Genomic DNA, 18,331 nt, shown 5'->3' with positions numbered 1-18,331 from the left:
AGCGTGCCACCGTCGGAGCTGCTGTTGTTGCATCACGTAAAGGGGTGTCGCCGCAGCAACATCGCATCGAGCGGAAGCGTCTCGCAACTTCAGAGAAGGGTGTTGCCGCCAAGGCCGCTGTCGTCACATCGCGTAAAGGTATGTCACCCCTGTAGCTGACGCATCGAGTCGAGTCTTCTCGCAACATCGGAGAAGCATGCCACATCTGGAAGATCTTCACGTCTTTATTTCTTTGCACCAAAATATTCAACGCATCAACATTGTTGCAACACTTTCGTTTCCCTGCTTGTCGCATCTAAAAGGTACATTTACTTAAAGTGTCGCATTTAAGAACTAAAGAGAACTAAGCTAAATTCTACCATCTTAAAGTAACAGTATTGTGGATTTTTGTCGTTTAATGGTCTTGTGATCAATCTATATAAAGAATACTTATTTTTGATATAAAACTTGTGTGGTGTCCATCTGTACTGTTGTCATTTGATTACTGTATGTGTTCACAAATGCTTTACACACTGCCTCTGAGATAAGCCTGTCTGCTCGTGCCAAGCTACCAAGGGGGGGAGCAGGGGTTATTTTAGGAGTGTACCCCTTTACCCTGACTAGAGGAGGAGGTCCTTATTTGTCACAAGTGCATACCTGTGCCAACTAGAGACCCCCAAGTCTAACCTTGGTGGTCAGCGGTGAGGATTCTGGATTTGCATTTGTGACTCATGTATAGTGATTGGTGAACACTACTAGTGAGTGCAGACCAAACGCAACCACATACTGTTTTTTCTGTTTTATGGTGTCCTCCTGAAGGTATTTTTGATACTATGGCTCTGGTTAGTTGTTGCAAAATGGAACTCGACTTCTGGCACATGTTTGTCTACACAATGAAGGAACTACGTGTGTTTTGCAAGGAAAGGGATCTGCCTGTGAAGAGAGGGTCCAGGGAGGATCTAGAGACATCCCTATTTCAGTATGAGTTACCCAGCTGGAAGGCAATACTACCAGTTGAGTCTGAGAAGGAGGAATTCCCTGAAAGTGAGGGAGAAACAGAAAAAGATAGCTGGCTTCTGGCTCATGAGCAGAGGATGAGAAAAATTGACGAAGAGCTGAAAGAGATGGATGAGGCTCAGAGGGCCTTAGCCCAAGAAAAAGAAATTTGGGCAGCTCAGAAAGTGAGCTTTGCTGAGTTTGAGGTGGAGTTCAGCTCAGATGGTGGCAGCAAAATCGATTTATCTGGTGCTGAGGGAGCAGTACATAGAGATGTGGCGCCTGACTTGAAGGAGGGGGTTAATTTACACCAGGAGGTTCAAGGATATGAGGTAGCTCCAGTGGTGGGCAGTGTTCTTGGGGTAAATTGGGAAACTGGCTCAGGGGTTCATAGTCCTAGTGGTGAGAGGGATTCTCCCATGGTTGTGATCCTGGTGTGTGAGTGTGAAGACCACCCAGAAGAGTGTGGGTTGAGTGACAGAGACAGTCAGATGCTGCCTTGCCAATCTCAAGAGAGTGGTGTGGAGTACGTGTGCGAGGCACTGGATGGTGAGGTGAATGATAGTTTGGTTAACCCTGCTAGGGGGCTGTGTAATCCAATTGTGGGAGAGCATATTGTAAGTCCCTGTTTTCCAGAGCTATGCCAACACCTGTTAGAGAGTGAGTTCTCTGACCGCAGGAAGCGCACATTGGAGGCAGACCTTTTGGTGGATTCCAGAGGGTCTGGAAAGGCATGGGGGAGTGATGCCAAGAAGAGTGGTTCAGGTATCTACCAACCCAGAGTGGGGGAAGAGGTTCAGGGTAGCCCAGCTAGGTCCCAGTGTAGTGGGAGGGGTGTAGGGACTCATGTCCTGTCTCAGTGGAGAAGGAGTGAGTGTGGGGCTGCGTGTCCCGAGGTGCCCGAAACCCAGTCTCAGAGCCTGGATGGTTCTTTAAGGGAACACCAGGTGGGGAGCCTAGTCTGTCCTGAGGGGCTGCCCGTTGTGCGGGATCCCCTAGTGTCTAGTGAACTGGGAGTGTCTGTAAGCAGGCCTCCATCCGTTCTGTTGTCTGGCAGTGCTACTCCTAAGAGGAGGGTGCAGAAGTCCAGACTGAGTGGTGAGAGGGGGAAAGAGTCCCCAGTGGAGGAACCAGTGGGTCAGGGGCCAGCCAGAAGGGCTGCGTCACCAGTGAATGACCATGGTGACACCACTTCTGTCCTGGGGGATCTTCGCGCACTGTCAGATGGACAGGGGTTGGGAGATCTGCTCCAGGCAGACTAACACACAACACATGAGTTATGAGTTACCCTCAAAGGGGGCATGTGTGCTCCCCAGGAAGTCCTGGGGTGCCGGGCGAGTGTTCAACTGCATGGGATGGTCCCTGGGTTGGAGAGCCAGGTTCAGGTGTTGTCTGACCTGGCGGGAGGGACCACTGTAATCAGTGTCATGACCGGTTCGTCTTCTGTGGGTACCGCTCCTGATGGGAGGGTGCAGTACTCTCAAAGGGGGTGGAGAGGGAGGGAGTTCTCGCATTTGACCCTGGTGCAACCTGAGGGTTTAGACCCTAGGTTGGAGACCTGTTCTCAGGACACCCCCACGCCGCATGGCCCCCCAGCTGTGTGTGTGCCCCCTCGCTGCTGCTCACTGTGACGATCTGCCTTTTTTTGCCTGTTTTTCCTAAGCTCGTTTTTTCCTGGTATTGACTCACTGTTTCCCCTGCTGTCTCATTGTGATATTTGTGATATTTGTACCCTGTATTGCCTGTTTCCCCTGGTGATAGCCCCGCTCCCTGCTTCCCGCCGCCGTGATCTCGTGGCCCCGCCCCCTTTTCTTCCGTGTCCTCCCCGCTCCCGCCTCCCAGCTGCTCCCCCCTCCCACTTGGCCTTAAATGGAGACCGTGCGGCGCAGGTGAGTGTGACCTGTTCTCAGGACACCCCCGCGCCGCACGGCCCCCCAGCTGTGTGTGTGCCCCCTCGCTGCTGCTCACTGTGACGATCTGCCATTTTTTGCCTGTTTTTCCTAAGCTCGTTTTTTCCTGGTGTTGCCTCACTGTTTCCCCTGCTGTCTCATTGTGATATTTGTGATATTTGTACCCTGTATTGCCTGTTTCCCCTGGTGATAGCCCCACTCCCCGCTTCCCGCCACTGTGATCTTGCGGCCCACCCCCTTTTCTTCCGTGTCCTCCCCGCTCCCGCCTCCCAGCTGCTCCTCCCTCCCACTTCGCCTTAAATGGAGACCGCGTGGTGCAGGTGAGTGTGACCTGTTCTCAGGACACCCCCACGCCGCACGGCCCCCCAGCTGTGTGTGTGCCCCCTCGCTGCTGCTCTCTCTGACGATCTGCTGTTTTTTGCCTGTCTTTCCTAAGCTCGTTTTTTCCTGGTATTGCCTCACTGTTTCCCCTGCTGTCTCATTGTGATATTTGTGATATTTGTACCCTGTATTGCCTGTTTCCCCTGGTGATAGCCCCACTCCCCGCTTCCCGCTGCCGTGATCTCGTGGCCCCGCCCCCTTTTCTTCCGTGTCCTCCCCGCTCCCGCCTCCCAGCTGCTCCTCCCTCACACTTCGCCTTAAATGGAGAACGCGAGGATGTGCAGCGGTCACGCGCAGCGGGCGCGCCGATTGTGCGCCGAAGGCGCGCCAAAGGCAAGCCCGTCTGCGCCCGTCCGCGCCTGGGCCGCGCCCAGCACCAGGCCCCCTGGCCCCCGAGGATGCCAGCCCACACGACAGACGTACGATTCCTCCACCCTCTACGCACTCAACGCCGGCAGGAATCCCGCCTGCTACCAAGCCACCCCGGGACGCACCCACGGACCCTTCACCTGCCAAGCCTGCAAATTTACCTGCCTCCGGACCTGCACCGCCCCCGCCAAACGAGCCCCAGCAACAACCACCTGAAATGCATCCTGCTGAACACCCGCTCCGTCCACAGGCACGCCGTCGAACTCTGGAACCTGCTCGACACAACAGCACCAGACGTCGCCTTCCTCACGGAAACCTGGATGAACGCCTCCTCAGCGCCCAACATCGCCATCACCATCCCGGACGGATACAAGATCACCCGGAGGGACCGCGTCAACCAGACGGGAGGAGGCATCGCCATCGTACACAAGAACACCATCCGCATCTCGACCAACTCCGACGACACCCTCACAACCGCCGAACATCTGCACTTCCAGATACACACCGACCCCAAGACGACCCTCAGAGGCACTCTCAGTGTCAAGAATTCCTGTCATACGAGGGGAGGAAAACGGTAACCGGCGAAAACGGACTACATCTCCCAGGATGCTTAGCGGTTGAGAGGTTATGTAAACAGGAGAGCTGTTACATAACTCAAGGGAAACACGCCCTTATGTAAACAGGAGAGCTGTTACATAACTCAAGGAAAACACGCCCTTATGTAAACAGGAGAGCTGTTATATAACTCAAGGGAAACACGCCCTTATGTAAACAGGAGAGCTGTTACATAACTCAAGGAAACACGCCCTTATGTAAACAGGAGAGCTGTTACATAACTCAAGGAAAACACTCCCTATAAAGGGAGGAACCGGGAGGTACAACGCTGTCGGATATTGTGTTCACACCGACGTACCTGCTTCGTGAAGAGCAGTGTTCCGGAGTGGTGCTCCAGTAAGGCAAGAACGGAGGTAGGTCGAGTCGTTACTCCCTGGGCCGTGTCTTGCCCCATCGTCACCTGTGAAGGACCCGGAAGCTCTACCGGTCAACCATTGAGCTTCGCTTTTTGACTCGGCTGAGTCCAAGCGCAGTTGCGCTTTTGCTGGTTGGAGTCGTAACTCCCAGCCCGACCAGAGACACAGGGACTGCCAGCTGTAACGCACACCAGGAGGTGTTTGCCGCGTTACAGACTCGGAAGTCCACAGGATCGATCGAGCGGCTGCTCTCGGTTCAGTCTTCTTGCTTGTGATTGGGGTATCGGTGACGCATCACCAGGAGGTGACTCCCCGTCCCGGTGCAGTCTGAGGAAGAGGTTGAGCGGCTGCTCCCTTCAGGTAGAGACCCCGGCTGGGTGTTTCCCTGACTCCTCGATTCTCCCCAACACTCTTCGTGCTCCTCACAGCCTACCGATTGGCATTGTCGGCCATTTCATTTCTGCCCTCTGTTGGCATACGCCGGGACCGGCGTATATGCAGAGGACGGTTAGGACCATCCGTGCTGTGGGCTGGTAACGTACTTAGCCTGGAGGATTCCAGTGACTATAACTTTTGTTTATTCTTTGTATTATATTTGCCTTCATTAAAACAACTAACCCTTCACTAGTGGTTGCGTCCTCATTGTCGTGTCTGTTAAACGATCCTGAGACGTTCAGGGCGTTACAAAATATCCGACCTTAATAACACTAACTGTCTCCCGGTCGATAACAGACATGGCAACACTTGATGATGTGCTGGCTGCTTTAGCGGCCATGCAAGTTGGAGTGGCTGCCTCTAGGCAAGAAACAGCCGATGTAAAAGCCAGACTGGATGCTATCCAATTGGACCCGCTCACGCCCAGCACCTCCCTCACGAATCAGACCCCTGCGGTAGTAGTGGAAATGCCGGTAGCCATCCCCTTGGCGACACCAGAGAGGTACAGTGGGGATCCTAACACAGTGCAGGTATTCCTCACACAAGTGGCGCTACATTTATCGTGCAAACCAAAGGCGTTCCCCACGAGTCAGGCTCGTGTGGCTTTCCTTATATCCTATTTGGCGGGAAACGCGGCACAATGGGCCGTACCTCTGGTGAGCAGGGACGACCCCCTCTTATGTGATTGGGGTGCTTTTCGCGAGGAATTCCTGAAGGTATTCGACAGAAGGGCTGACTCGTACACGGCGGACCGTGAAATGCTTGAGTTGAGACAGGGATCCAACGACCTGGTGCAGTATCTCAACGCGTTCCGAAGGCTGGTTGCGGAAACCAAGTGGCCTGTTGCTAAACAGACGGCGCTCTTCCATCAAGGGCTGTGCGATGAGCTCAAGGACGCCGTGGCTCATATTGACCCTCAACCCAAGACATGTGAGGGCCTTATCAACCTGGTATTACGGCTGGAACATAGGCTAAGTGAAAGAAAGGGGGATCATGGGAGAAAAGGAAAATCCCTTCCATCCTATGTGACGGTGGGAAGTCCTGAAACTTCCACCGCATCCAAGGGAGAACCCATGGACATCGGCGCAATACGAGCGAGCCTCACAGCCACGGAGAAAGAGTCACGCCGTAAACAAGGATTGTGCCTATATTGTGGTAAAAAAGGCCACTACGTACGTGAATGCCCTGCCAAACCGAAGACGTCACGTTATCGGGCCAACCGGTCGGTAACAGCCGTGGTGGACATACCGGCGGAAAACTAGAGGACTCCAAGACCAGAGAAGGGGCATCTCGGAGTCACTCATCCATCCCTTCACTTTCCAACTCGGTCACTAAGGGACAACGACACCTGTTTATCACGGTGCACGTGGGAGTGCATGACCAGTGGATACCCGTTGTGGCCATGGTGGATTCAGGGGCCACTGGCATGTTTATGGACCACAACGAGGCATGCAGGCTAGGGCTAGTGCTTCTTCCCAAAGCTGTACCCGAAGACGTCTATGCTGTAGACGGAAGGCGATTGGTGACGGGGCCCATCGGGCAGCACACGGGGGTCCTTCCGATGCGATATGGGTGGAACCATTTGGAACAAATCGATTTTAACATCATCCGAGCGCCCCAATATGGCGTCATATTGGGATTGCCGTGGCTACAGAAACACAACCCCTTTGTGGATTGGCCAACACATCGCATCGAAATGACGTCACCGTATTGCATCCTGCATTGTGGAATAAGAACGGAATCCCTTGACGCAGATGAGAGCGGGAGTCAGACGGTGGCTACAGCGGCAGAAAAAGATGTGGCTCTCCCCCAGGCTTATCACAGTTTTGAGGATGTATTTGATGAGGTGAAGGCGGAAGTGCTACCACCACATAGACAGTTTGACTGCCAGATCGACCTGGTGCCAGGGGCCAGCGTTCCCAGCGGCAGGCTGTATGCCCTGATGGAGCCTGAAAACGTGCATCTCCGGGGGTACCTGGATAAACTCCTCAAGCTAGGATTCATCCGCCCGTCCAAGTCTCCGGCCGCCTCGCCACTCTTCTTCATCCCGAAGGCTAATGGGGAGCTGAGAGCCTGTGTGGACTTTAGGGCATTGAATGCGATAACCATAAAAAATCGGTACCCCTTGCCTCTCATCAGTGTACTTCTGGAACAGGTCAAGAAAGCTCGTATCTACACCAAGTTGGATTTGAAAGGGGCATACCATCTGGTGCGCATGAGGGACGGAGACGAGTGGAAGACCGCCTTTAAGACCAGGTTCGGCATTTTTGAGTACCTCGTCATGCCGTTCGGTCTGTGCAACGCCCCGGCAGCCTTTCAGTACTTTTTGAATGAGGTATTCAGAGAGGAGTTGGATATCTACGTGGTCGTATATATCGACGACATCCTCATCTATTCGTCCAGTGTGGAGGAGCACGTACACCACGTCAAAGCTGTGCTCCAAAAGCTGAGGGAAAACATGCTGTTTTGTAAACTCAGCAAGTGTGACTTCCACGTCACATCCGTGGAATTCCTCGGAGTGATGCTGAGTCCAGAGGGACAGGAGATGGCAGAACGAAAGATCAAGGCGGTGAAAGAATGGCCGGTGCCCCAAAGCGTGAAGGACGTCCAAAGTTTCATTGGCTTCGCCAACTTTTACAGGCGGTTCATAGATGGATTTTCAGGAGTGGTGGCCCCAATCACACAGCTACTGAGGAAGTCCAAGGAGTTTGTCTGGTCCCCTGAAGCGAACAAAGCCTTTGAGGCCCTGAAAAGCGCCTTTGGTAAGGCGCCGGTGTTGGCTCACCCCGATCCGGATCTCCCCTATGTGGTGGAAGCGGACGCATCGGATGTGGCGCTGGGGGCTATCTTGTCCCAACGCAACCACGACACAGGGGTGCTTCATCCCGTTGCGTACATGTCCCGCAAACTCAACGACGCCGAACGCAACTACCATATTGCGGAGAAGGAGCTTCTCGCAATCAAGGACGCCTTTACCGAATGGAGGCATTGGTTGATGGGGGCAAGACATGTGGTATCGGTGTACACGGACCATCGGAACCTACAGTTCATGACGGCCACTAGACACCTTTCTCCCAGGCAGCTGCGGTGGATGATCTTCTTTGCGGGGTTCAACTTCCGCATCACATATCGGCCGGGGACGGAAAACCGAAAGGCGGACGCCCTGTCCCGTCAATCTGCAGTTAAGGAACCATTGCCTGCGACCGAGCGTTCCATCATTTCCCCGAGGATGGTATTGGGGGTTATCCAACCGGATACTTTCCTGAGGGGAATAAAGAGAGGGATCAGGTCATTTGCATGGCGGAGGTGGCTCCTCAGTCACAGAGAATGGCAGCTGAAGGACGGGATACCCCTGAAGGGCAGGTGCCTATTGATACCCACGCCTAGGCTAAGGAAACAAGCATTCATCTGGTGCCATGACTCTCCATGCGCAACAACACCACCACCCTGCTGGACAACCTCGCCAACCTCGGACTCAAGCAACTGGTGAACACCCTGACCCACTACGCCGGCCACACGCTTGACCCCATCTTCTCATCCAGCAAGCACATCTCCTTCAGCCACTCCACCAGACTTCATTGGACTGACCACAGCTGCGTCCACTTCAGCTTCAGAAGAACCACGACTCACCACCACCCGCAACGGGTCCCTCGCCGGAGCTGGAGCAAGATCACCGCCGAGCAGCTCACTGCCTCCCTCAACCAGAACCCTCCCACCAGCACAACGGACCCCAACAAAGCAGCCAGCAACCTCACACAGTGGCTGACCGCCTGCGCCGATGACCTCTCACCACTAAAGAACCCTACCAGCAGACCCGGATGCAAGAAAACCCCCTGGTTCACCGACGAACTCAAGGACTCCAAGAAGAACTGCCGCACCCTTGAGAAAGCCTGGCGCCACGACCAGACTACAGACAACAGGACCGCCCTCAAGCACGCCACCCGCAAGCACCACCAGCTGATCCGCACCACCAAGAAGACAGCACTCAAAGAACGACTGGACAACAATGCCCACGACAGCAAGGAACTCTTCAGCATCGTCAAAGAGTTCTCCAACCCCAGCGCCGGAAACAACGACATCACTCCCTCGCAAGACCTCTGCGACTCACTCGCCTCCTTCTTCCACCGCAAGATCGCCGACATACACAACAGCTTCGGCGCACAGACCACGCACCCAACCACTGAACCAACGCCCGCCACCACCACCCTCTGCAACTGGACCCCGGTCAGCACCAAAGACACCACCCGCACGATGAACACCATCTACTCCGGATCCCCCACCGACCCCTGCCCCCACCACGTCTTCAACAAGGCCGACGCCATCATCGCACCCCATCTCCGGGACATCATCAACGCCTCCTTCCACACCGCCACCTTCCCAGAGAGATGGAAGCACGCCGAGCTCAGTGCCCTCCTGAAGAAACCAACAGCGGACCCCACCGACCTCAAGAACTTCCGCCCATCTCGCTCCTCCCTTTTCCGGCCAAAGTCATCGAGAAGACCGTCAACAGACAGCTTGCCGCCTTCCTCGAGACGAACGGATCCCTCGACCCCTCACAGTCCGGTTTCCGAGCCAACCACAGCACCGAGACCGCCCTGATCGCAGCCACCAATGACATCAGATCCCTACTCGACAACGGGGAAACAGCGGCACTCATCCTCCTTGACCTCTCCGCAGCATTCGACACTGTCTGCCACCGCACCCTAGTGCAGCGCCTCAGCAATATCGGAATCCAAGAGAAGGCTCTGGAGTGGATCATTTCGTTCCTCGCCGGAAGAACCCAGAGAGTCCGCCTCCCCCCGTTCAGATCCGAAGCCACCAAAGTCATCTGCGGCGTACCACAAGGATCATCACTCAGCCCAACCCTCTTCAACGTCTACATGAGCCCCCTCGCAGACATCGCACGCCAACACAACCTCAACATCATCTCCTACGCCGACGATACCCAGCTGATCCTCTCCCTCACCAACGACCCCGCCACCGCCAGAGCTAGTCTACATGATGGGATGAAAGACGTCGCCGAGTGGATGAAGAACAGCTGCCTGAAACTGAACTCAGACAAGACGGAAGTCCTCATCCTGGGATCATTGCCCTCCGCCTGGGACGATTCCTGGTGGCCCCCTGCCCTGGGCACCACTCCCAAACCAACGGACCATGCACGCAACCTCAGATTCATCCTGGACTCCTCCCTCTCGATGAACAGACAAGTCAACGCCGTCTCCTCATCATGCTTCAACACCCTGCGCATGCTCTGCAAGATCTTCCGATGGATCCCCACCGAAACCAGGAAGACCGTCACCCAGGCACTCGTCACCAGCCGACTGAACTACGGGAACACCCTCTAAGCCGGAACCACAGCCAAACTTCAAAAAAGACTCCAACGCATCCAGAACGCCTCCGCACGACTCATCCTGGACATCCCACGACACAACCACATCTCCGGCCACCTGAGAGACTTGCACTGGCTTCCCATCAGCAAGAGAATCACGTTCAGGCTCCTCACCCATGCACACAAGGCTCTCCATGACCTGGGCCGAAAGTACATCAACGACCGCCTGACCTTCTACACGCCAAGCCGCCAGCTACAATCGACCAGCCACGCCCTCGCCTCCGTACCACGCATCCGCCGAGCCACCGCCGGAGGAAGATCCTTCTCCTACCTGGCAGCCAAGACTTGGAACTCCCTCCCAATCCACCTTCGGCTGACCCAGGACCACCTCTCCTTCAGGAAGCAGCTCAAGACCTGGCTGTTCGAGCAGTGACGTATCCCTCTCCCCCAGTGCCTTGAGACCCTCCCGGGTGAGTAGCGCGCTATACAAATGCCGTGATTGATTGATTGATTGAGAGCCAGGTTCAGGTGCTGTCTGACCTGGAGGGAGGGACAACTGTAAACAGTGTCCTGACCAGTTGGTCTTATAGGTGTACCACTCCAGATGGGAGGGTAGAGCACTCTTTAAGGGGGTGCAGAGGTAGGGAGTCCTCCCCTCTGACCCCGGTGCAGTCTGAGGGTTTAGACCCTAGGTTAGAGGGCCAGGTTCAGGGTGTCCCCCCTGACCTAGACGCCCAGTTGCAGGATAGAACCCCTGAACTTGTGGGCGAATTGAGCAGGAGACCTGCCACAGGTGCCCTGGCAGTTCTGGAAGGGGGTACCACTCCAGGTGGGAGGGTACCGACCCCCAACAAGGAGGAGGAGGACCGGGTGTGGGAAAGCCCACCCCAGTCTCCTGTCCTACCGCCGGGTACAGGCCTGGGCTGGTGGGTCTCTGACAGGATGCAGAATGGACAAAGGATGCCAAGCACCTGGGGCTACTGCCCCCCACTCTCTGACGCCACAGAGGCTTGAGAGCCCTGAGAGGCATAAGGCCTGGGTCGCATCACTGACTACAGTCAGTGGCCACTGTGGCTTGCTGTCTGTCTGTTGGGATACACCTGTGAGCAAATTAAGGTTAGGTGCTGCACAGGTGGTGTCCACAGGTGAGGAGAAGGGTTCCACATGGGTTAGCTTGGTGGGCCCTGAGAGTATGGACAGAGGGGTTCCAATAGGTTCAGATTGGCGTAGAACTGGAGTCTGCCCCTGCAGTTGCGGGCCAGGTCCTTGTTCTATCGCCCAAACCAGGGAAGCCCATCAAGGTAGTGATTGGTCTACCCTGCGTTTTGGCTCAAAAGGGGTTGTGTTGGACTTGGCCCTTATTGCAGGGTCATCCCTGAACTTTTTGCCTTCCTCCTGTATTTTTTCTGACCTGTTGTTGGCTGTTTTATGACTCTGGGCACTTTACCACTGGTGATCAGTGCTAAAGTGCATATGCTCTCCCTATTGTGAATTTGTGATTCCATGATTGGTTGGTTTGGTTTACTTGTCAGATCCTAGTACAGGTCTTGTCGAGGAGCCTCATTATGCAGCTGTCAGCAAGCAGGCCACTTGCCTTTGTTTTGGCTAAAAACAGGGCAACTAAAGGGTACGATGCTGCATTCTATCATGATAAGGACATTAGCAATTTACCAAGAACTAAAGTTTCTGTAGTTTATTGGGAGATTCTTAAAATTAGCTGTAGCCTATACAACAAGATATAGTCAGAATATTACACTTCCATGCCAGAAATGCAAGCAAACCAGCACGCCTCCTCCCGAGAGTAGGCCTAAAGAAATCTGTTTTAAGACTCATTTCTTTGCAGCGTGGCAATTTCAATACTGCTCTTACTTGTTTTTGTTCTGAAAGCAAAAATAAAAACATGACTTCCGAGCTTGTTGTTAGACAATATCTGTCACTCACTGCTTGTGTGAGTCCTTCCATTCTTGACATAAAAACGGATACGATCTTGACAAGGGAAATGTAGGATTTCAAAATGTACTCTTGGAATACAATTTCTTCATTTTTATGGACGAATTGAAGGTGAGGCGGCATGTATGGGGGAGGGGCATGCTAACTGCACAAGTGAGATCAAAAGTTCTAGGTTTGACAACAGCAAACTATCGTTTTACTTTTTCAGTAGTTAGTTGCCCTCAGACTTTTTCAAGTAGCCCCATTGTCCATCTAGCACCGCCCTTATACCTGATTTAGTTTATCTGCATGCATTTAAAACTTGCATTTCTTCAGGTATAGTAAATTGCACCCACATGTTTGAATCATGCATGTGTTTGTGTGTTCCCTTCCATGCTCTCCAGTCATGTGTATGTGTGGTATTTCTACAGCTCGAGCCTAACCACTTAGCAGCGGAGCGCTGTACACACTCATTCCGGCCGTGAGTGATACTCCCAGAAGTCAATGATATCTGAGAAGGCCAGCCTGAGAGGCACCCTTCAAGCTTAATACTTTGATGTCACTGATTTTGGCAGGTATGAGCCACTCAGGGCAGAGAGATATATCTATAAGCAACCATTTAGATTTTGAGCACTTATAAAACAAGCTGCAAGGGAGGGTGCTGGATCTCAGAGCAGGCCTCCTAGTTTGCAAAGGTGGGTTGCTTTAGTGAGTCTTCTTTCTCACCATTATCGTTTACAACATATGTGTCTATATTTTTGTGAATTTCTTCACGTTTGTGCACATAAATATTATGGTTGTGTGCATGTAGCTACATGTATGGTTTGTCCTCACCTCATGTGCAAATCTTGGTGGGTCCACTCAGCCTCTCATCCTTCCAAGGCCGATACAATTATAAGTATTGAGTAGATTAACAGTGAACCATTGAGTAGAGTTAGCATTAAACAGTAACATGACCAAAATATCTCAGAGGGTGGCGGAAGCTTTATTCCATTTTCATTCTCAATGCCGATTATAAAATCTTTGCCGCTCTCTTGGCTATGAGACTGGGTAAGGTTGCCCCTGACATTCTTCATCCTAACCAGAAGGGTTTTGTAAAGGGTCGCCAGCTCTTTGAATTAATCTGGTGGGAGCTATAGATATGGCTACTGCTAACTCTTTACCATTTGCTATCCTCACGTTGGACGCTACCAAGGCATTCGACAGAGTCAACTGGATGTACCTGTCGGGTGCCTTGGCTAAGTTCAACGTGGGTGAAGGTTTTTGCAGAGCCATACGACTCTTATATCAGTGTCCATCGGCATCTGTTTTGGTTAATGGGGGCCTATCCGAGTCCTTTAACATCACAAGAGGAACGCGGCAGGGCTGCCCTCTTTCTCCCTTGCTTTTCGATCTGTATATTGAGCCCTTCGCTCAGTTATTACGGGATAATGATACCATCAAGCCCTTTAAGTTCAAAACATGGGAGAGGAAGGTGGCCCTGTATGCGGACGACGTTATGATCTTAACATCAGATATCAGTACTGCCTTTCCCACTGCCATTAAGCTAGCCCTTTAATTTGGGAATGTTTCGGGGTACGAGGTGAATGCCTCAAAAACCGAAATTATGGCTTGGAATACTGATATGACTGGCATCACCGTACCATTTAGCACAAGCTTGAGATATTTGGGGCTAAGAATCGTTAAAGACATCAATTTAATTGCGTCTACTAATCTATCTGTGGTTGCTAAAGAATGTCGGAAACTAATGGATGCTTGGGGACACCTCTCCCTGTCAGTTCTGGGACGTGCAAATCTGGTCAAAATGTCCATATTTCCAAAATCCACGTTTTTATTTAATACTATTCCTCTATATTTCGATAAACTTTCTTTGTCCAAGTTACAGGCCAACATTAGTTCTTTCATTTGGGAAAAAAAGAATGTTAGGATTGCATGGAAAAAAATCAGGCGGCGTCGTGAGAAGGGGGGACTAGCAGGACCTGACCTACAGATTTACGCATGGGCTTTCCAGTTATCCCATGCCCGTATGCTCTTAAAAATGCCATCTGATCAGGGGATAGGGACAATGTTGGAGGTGGAAGGAATTGGGCAGTCTAGTTTTTTATTTAAGTTTGGTGATCCCAAGTACTTTAAGAAGGTTAAACTCAAGGTGTTACAGAGTTTTGCCAAAACTTGGTTTAACATCAGATCATCGATTAAATTGGGATACTATTCAGACAGAGCACCCATTTGGGATTTACCGGTGCCCCCGGCCTGGTCGAAGGATGTACTATCAGCCCCTTTGAAAGAGGCAGGCGTATCAGTTTGGGGGCACCTGTTTACTGATGGGGTGTTGCTTCCTTGGGAATTCTTGAGTAATAAAATAGGTCCCAATTTTTCTAGATTTAAATTTCTTCAAATATCAAGCTGGGCACAGGCTCTTCATAGTCAAAATCCTGGCTGTAAGAATTTTCCTGTTGGGGGCAGTAGTCAACTGGCATCTCTTCTAATGGACAAACCACCTGTCTTAAAGGAGATCTCCCTGTGGTATAACTCAATACTTGAGGAACTTGACGGGGAATTTAATCTACCTGAACAACTCTGGGGCTCTGTGATATCTAGCTGCAATCTGCATGATCTTTGGATAAAATCCTGCACAGTTATGTGGGACGTAGTTAAGCCAGCTTGGCTTCGAAGAAATCACTTATTTACTATACATAGGGCATACTACTCCCCACAGAGGCTGTCTAAGTTTTCTGGAGCCGCTCAGGTGTCTTGTCCCCGATGTGGTCTTATATCCGCTTCTGACCCCCACATGTTTTTTGAATGCCCCCAATTGTCATCCTATTGGGACGCTATTGGCAAGAATCTTACATCTTCTCTGGGTTTTTCAGTTATTATAGATCTCAAGCTAGTAGTCTTTGGTATTCTGGACTCGGTTCAGAGTCCAGTCAATAATCTTATCTTTTACTGTATGTTGGTAGCACGTAGGGAAATTTGCAAGCGTTGGAAAGAAGCTGATCCCCCTACTTTATCTGACTGGTGTTCATCAATTTTCCAAATCTCGAAACTTGATTTGGCCAGGTCTGGAAATCCTAGGAAAAGAGCTTTCTGGCTGTTGCTAGATTGGATTGTGCAAGTAGCGGGGGTTTTTTTTTTTTTTTTTTTTCCCCAGTCCGATGATTATCTTGCCATGACACGTTTTGCTACTTTACGTAGCTTATACCTGCCCAAATGGTCAGTTCTGGCAGTATTGGCAGTTGCCGGCTTAACATCTTGGCTCCGGGCTGTATATGTTTGGCAATTGCACAAGGGTTGGGCCCTCCTTGGTCAGCCGCCATCCCTTACCAGCTTTATCACTGAGTCTGCTTGCCTCCTATCTCACAAGCCGGTGTTGCCTTGTTTGTTCAGCTAGGTCTTTGCAGTCATGACATAGATGAGGACAAAAAAAAAAAAAATGATGTTATGTTACCTTTCATGGTCTAAAGCACGAATGTACTGTATGGCTAAATACTTATAAGGTCCCAAAGGCAAGACGTATTGCATTGCAAAGGCTTGTTTTAATAGATTTTTATTTATCTCCGGTAATAGACAAAAAAGAGACATTATTCCAGCAATGCAAGAAAAAAGATTTTAAAATGCATGTAACCAAATACAGGCGATTATGAGTACAATACATCATACAAAATACAGGCACTGAAAAAAAAGTAGAAACATGACAGCCAGGGAAATATTAAAAATACCAGCAATTACACACACAGCTGCTTATTAGAAAGATAGCATCTGAAGATCTAGCTATCGAGTATTGACCATGGGCCCCCAAATGTGATAGAATTTTTGCCCGGAGCGAACCCCCCTAGTTTTGGCTAAAGCCCTTTCCCTTTCGCATATTTCATTTAACATTACCCACAACTCTGAAACCCTTGGCGGTACCTTCGAGTTCCATACCCTTGCAATTCAAAGTTGAGCTGTCACTATAATAACAGAGAAAAGAAGTCTTAAACCATGATCCAGCATATGCTTATAACCAAGCATTCTCTCCACCTCATTTAATTGCTGGTTAATACCCAGTCAAACTGCTGCTATTTGATCAACCTCCTTCCAAAAAAGTGTCAAATCAGAACAAGTGACAAACATATGCAGACTATCTGCTGCAATTAATCAGCATTTAGGGCACTTACCCTTATCACTTATGAAAGTCCCCCTATCGGCTGACCACCGAGCTATTTGATCTGAAGTATAATATAGCAAACATATGGTTTTGAATTGCTGCAATTTTAGGTTGGTGGAGCACACAGCCTCATCCAGCGCACCTACCATATCTTCAATATCTTCTGGAGTAATCTCCTGCCCCAATACCTTCCACCACTTAGATGCCAACTTCAACCTTTCATTGCCCCAGGCTTGAGAGAGTAACTGGTAAGCCTGGCTAATAGTTAGCTTTGTAATTGAATGTAAATAGATCACTGTGTCGGATTCCGCAAGTGTTCTTATACCTCTGTGTCCCCAGAGATAGTCTCTGACCTGAAGGGCCAGTGTCTGCCTTATGTTCACTCATCAGCTGCGGATTAAGGATAAGCTTTTTGCCCTATTTCAATGTCAGATGATATGAGCAAGAATATTATTATGATTGCAGGGACAAATGTTTTTGGTGTTGTTGTTTGTGGTTTGGACCATATATACTGCACAAAGCCATTGAAGCTATGTTAGTTGTCCCACATGCAGACAATTAATAGGACATTTGAGCTCCAGTTAATGGTAACTGCTATAATTTATTAAAGATTGCACTGGTGACTAAATATTTGCATTCTGCAGTGGGGTCAAAATTGTAACCTCAGGTACCTTGTTCACTGCAATTATTATGGGTGGTCATTAGGACGAGGAATATGGAGGTAAACCACATTACTTGATGACAAACCAATTGTTCCACATATCTCACATTTCTTAGTTCTGATCAGATGTAACTGTGATAATAGGGTATCTGGCAACATTTGGCAAATGTCCCGATTAAAGCTGACCAATCATTTATTTATTTATTTTTTTGCTTTAGTACGTGGTTCTTTGAATGTATTCTGCTTCAAATCTGCCATTTTTATGTCATCTGTTTGCACATGCAACAGGCTAACAAACAGAAAATGCTAAATTATCAGTTAGAGCAGTTAAGAGCAGTACCTGAACACTGCACACATGTTGTTCTGATTGGCCAGGTGATACCAAACAGAATGGACTCATAACATGCCTCTATTTTGATTGCTGTCTAGGTTTCAGATTGCTCTTCTAATTGCAAGGCCTCATGATAAGAGATCCTCCCTGGTAACTCATGTGTAACACCTAAACTTTTCCCACATATGATCACAACAAATAAAATACTCTGTCAACCTTGCACTCCTCGGCAGAGCAGAATGCCGCCCATCCAAAATGCTACTTAACGCCACACTGTGGGGCATGAAAGGCGCTATAATGTGTGCCCTTCAAGTGTTAACATACAATAACATACAGACACAGTGGCAGGGTATAAGATGATGCACCAACTTCCAATGTTTCTTTCAATGTAAGTCACAAAAATTTAAATAATACTCCATACAGTTGTTACCAAACAATTCCCGCCTCTCAAAACTAGCCACCCACTATGGTTTCAAATACAGCACAAGAGCACAAGAAATGAGAGAGCCAAGTTTGCAACAGCAAACATTCATAGGGTTCTAATCCCACAGAGGATAGAAGACAGCGATGACAGCGATGACGGTAATAATTATTCTTTCACTAGAAGATGTTGTAGATCCTTTTTATTCACTTTTTTGTACACAACAGCCAACGCGTTTCACCCTTACGAGCTTCTTCAGGGCAAGAGAATGGTCCAGATAGTTCGAAATTGGTTGGCACTTTCATAAGTATTGTTCCCGATCAGAAGGTCTGAAACAGGATATCTTTTCGTATAGAGATCTTTGGTCACTATCTCAGTCAGAACCCAGAATATATGAAGTGTCCGCACTCAATCGCTGGCCTAATCAGGCGGCCATCCGGGGAAAACATCTCACGTCCAATGTTTCGAA

Source organism: Triturus cristatus, chromosome 7 (assembly GCF_964204655.1).
Source record: "Triturus cristatus chromosome 7, aTriCri1.1, whole genome shotgun sequence".
Classification (NCBI taxonomy): domain Eukaryota; kingdom Metazoa; phylum Chordata; class Amphibia; order Caudata; family Salamandridae; genus Triturus; species Triturus cristatus.
This window is presented reverse-complemented; position numbering follows the sequence as displayed.